This window comes from Tursiops truncatus, chromosome 5, assembly GCF_011762595.2.
Source record: "Tursiops truncatus isolate mTurTru1 chromosome 5, mTurTru1.mat.Y, whole genome shotgun sequence".
Lineage (NCBI taxonomy): Eukaryota > Metazoa > Chordata > Mammalia > Artiodactyla > Delphinidae > Tursiops > Tursiops truncatus.
The window spans coordinates 31,285,590-31,289,582 of record NC_047038.1 but is presented as its reverse complement, the minus strand read 5'-3'; positions in this window follow the sequence as shown (position 1 = coordinate 31,289,582).

The following is a 3,993-nucleotide window of genomic DNA, read 5'->3' as shown; positions in this document are numbered from 1 at the left end:
CATTTTTATTGTGCATTGAGTCCCACCTGGTCGTGGCTCCACTTAACAGAATAAATAAAAATATCTAGCATGTCAAGCACCTCCACCCCCTAAAAACCTGTCCTGACCATTCTTGGAGTAGACACAATTCCTTAAAAGAGCCTACAAACCCCTGCTTTGTTGGGCCTCAGTTCACCTCTCTGGCCCTGTGTTGTGGCAGTTCCTTTCCTGCTATCCACACCCTGGCCTTCTTGTAGTCCTCAGCCGAACGACATTCCACCTGGCCTCAGGGCCTTTGCACTGGCTGTTTCCTCTGGCTGGAATACTCTTTCCAAGTCCCACCTCTACCCCCAAATCCAGCCCATACCACTAATCCTTTAGTTCTCAACACAGACCGTAATTCCTCAGGGAAGCTTCTGCTGAGCCACCAGGCTGGATTGAGCCCCACCTGGTACATTCTCACCGTGCTCCTTTAACATTTATCACGGTTTATAATCTAACCTTTGTATGATCATCTCATTAATGTCTCTGTTTCCATGTGATTCCACGTTAGGCAGGGAAGTTGTTTGCTTTGTTCACTCTCGGGAATTTAAGACCTAGCACAGTGCCCTGCGCTTAGCAAGCACTCAGTAATAGATATGAAATCCTGTCTGGGGATGTGTGTGGAGGGAAGTGGGGAGAAGGTGGAGGTCGGAGGTGAGCTGGGGGGAGGTAGCCTCTGGAAGGAACTGGAGCAAAGCTGCCTGCCTTTGGCTGTACCTTCCAGACTCACATACCCAATGCCGCCGATCTGAAGCTAGCTCAGCTCCAAACTAGCCTTTGGTGAAGGGAGGTGGTGAATGAACAAAGTTTAAACACATTTCTAAATTCAGTTCCCTGATGGTAAACCTTGAGATCTCAATAATTAGAGAAAAATATACTGTGTTAGACAATTCTAATGAGCACAAGAGCTTTTAGTTTGCAGTGTGGTCTGTTAAGTATTTTAACAGTTTGGGTTTTCATCTCATCTCTTCCTCCTTTATTTAGTGTTACACTTCCCTTTGGTGGTTTTATTCCCTTTGATAGACTTGTAAAAGCGTTATTTTTTTTTCCGAACTCTCTGGTGTAGCTCATTTTGTCTCCTTGCTTCCTTTATCTTTCCTCTTGCAAGCCACTGAGAATCACGTGCTCTTCTTTGATTTTCTTCTATGGTTCCACTTTCCTGTACTCTAAATTTTTTACTTGTGATCTTTGAAATGTCGCCCACAAGGTCAAAGTGACTGCTACTTCTTTCTTTGTTGGGAAGAAGAAAGTCAAGACTCGCTCTTGGCTGCAGGACACCCAACTTTCTTTCAACCCCCCATTCCCATCCCCACCCCAACATGGTATTCACCCAGGCCCTCGGTGCCCCTTGTTTTGCTTCCAAAAAATAGTGTGACTTTCCACTACTTCTCTGTGTGACAGAGACTCAGGACATGTTTTTGTTCTCTTGTTTTTTTATTCTTCTTTTCTTCTTACAAGAGAAAAAAAAAGAAATGGTAACTTTTTTGAGCAACTATTCAGTCGACTAAAGATAAAGTTTTTAAAAAAAATTTATCTTATTTATTTATTTTTGTCTGCGTTGGGTCTGCTGCGCGCAGACTTTCTCTAGTCGTGGCAAGCAGGGGCTACTCTTCGTTGTGGTGCGCGGGCTTCTCATTGCGGTGGCTTCTCTTGTTGCAGAGCACGGGTTCTAGGTGCGTGGGCTTCTGTAGTTGTGGCTCGCAGGGCTCAGTAGTTGTGACGCACGGGCTTAGTTGCTCCGTGGCATGTGGGATCTTCCTGGACCAGGGCTCGAACCCATGTCCCCTACATTGCCAGGCAGATTCTTAACCACTGTGCCACCAGGGAAGCTCAAGATAGAGTTTTATAATAAAAATGTAGAGGCTTCTCTAGGAATCCATTTTTCATAGCTTTGCCATCCATCAGCTGTTGGTGTCACTGAAATTCTCAGTGAGTATCAAGGGACTTCCTTACCCCCATGGAGCCCCTGCCACCTTGGAACAGCCAGGAACACAGGCAATGACATAACAGATTTGGTTATTGATCTATTTTGATCGAGGTCTTAGCTAAATGATAAGTAAATGATGGCTTAGGAAAAAATTAAAATTTAGTGGAAACACCTAATTTTGGATGACTTTGGGTCTGAATAAAGGGTTGGGCAGGGCATTAATTAGTCTTACTTGGAATCCAGAATATTTAGCCACTCACCAGGGTGGTGAATTGCTTCTTTTTGCTTTCTCTGATATAGTGACATTTGAGGAGAGACCTGAAGAAAGTAAGGGTGGAGCTTTGCAGATGTCTTGCGAAAGGGCACACCAGGCAGAGGGACCAGGAGGTGCTAAGGCCCTGAGGTTGGAATGTCCTTGATGTGGTCAGGGCATCCAAGAGCAATGCGGCTGAAGAGGAAAGGCCAATGGGAGGAGTGCTAGGAAATGAGTTGGATGGAGCCTTGGGCCACATCATGCAGGGCTTCATAGGCCGTGGTAAGGACTGCTGCGAGGATTACTTGGATTGATTCACATAAGCTGCTCAGGACGGGCCTGGCACATAGTCACTGCTCAGTGAAATTACTGTCGTTATCTTCATCATGATCTGTCTGTGACTTGTCCTGTTTAGCTTTATATTCCTTGAATTGACATAAGCCTTGGTGTATAGTACACACTCAGTACTTGTTTGTTGAATTAAACATATACATTCTTAGTTCTTTCATTGTTGTGTGTGTGGGTTTTGTTTTGTTTTAGAGAGCAGCAAACTCTGAAACCCCTGTCTGCACCCGTTTCAGAGGTGAATAAGCTCTTGGAGAAGAAAGAACCACATCTGTTTAACTGATCTCTTCTTGTGCCCAGTCCAGCCTAGTTGTGCCAGGGGCTTGTGATGTGGTCTACCACAAACTTGCCCTTAGTTCTGTACAGGACTGCCACCACTCTTTATATCGTGTAGTCAGAATAATGACATTCTGTACCCCTTAAAAGAATTATTTTGTGATACTCTTGTAGCCTGACTCCTGGGGCCTAACACAGGATCTCTTCATATTATTTTCCATTAAAAATTTAGTTGATAATTTTCAAATTCACATTTATCAAACATTGTCTCTGATCTCTGCTCAGAGGATGTGCCCAGGTTGCCAGTTTCTTTCTGCAAAGAGAAGGACAGTCACAAGTGCTTCAAGAACTATTAAACATCATATACTGTACACACTTGAGTAGAAGGTGGCCCCCAATATAAGTTGATCTCATATTTTGGTCTGTTTTGAATATATAAACTTTTAAAAAATATTTATTTATTTATTTGGTTGCGCTGGGTCTTAGCCGCGGCAGGTGGCTCCTTACTTGTGGCACTTGGGCTCCTCAGTTGCGGCATGCAAGCTCCTTAGTTGTGGCATGCCAACTCTTAGTTGTGGCATGCATGTGGGATCTAGTTCCCTGACCAGGTATCGAACCCAGGCCCCCTGCACTGGGAGTGCAAAGTCTTAATCACTGCGCCACCAGGGAAGTCCCTGAATATATAAACTTTTAAGCCATTTTTTTTTTGCCAACTTGAATATATAAACTTTGGAGATATAATTAAAACAGACAATTTGCCTACTTATAATTTATTAATTTAGATACACATACATATTTAAAACTATATGCGTAAAATATTAATTTAGAAATGTTGCTGTTTTCACTTACACATTTCATGAAACAACTTTATTCAGATTCTTCATGGGCAACTTTGACATTAGTGTTGTTTTCTTCATAGAGCCATCTTTTAATTCCTCAAATACAGTTTTCAGAGCATATCATCTTCTGTCAATTATAAAATTCAAGACTGATTCTGTCATTGTAAATTTTATTACAAGCCATGGGTACCTGTTTATTTAATATAGTTTTTTCCCCTAGTCTTTTCAAAGGTATATATTTGTGATCTTATAATCATTTAAAGTATGTTTTAAAAATCTTGTTCAAAATAAAATCAACCCCCTTACACTCATTAGAATGGCTGCTATCAAAA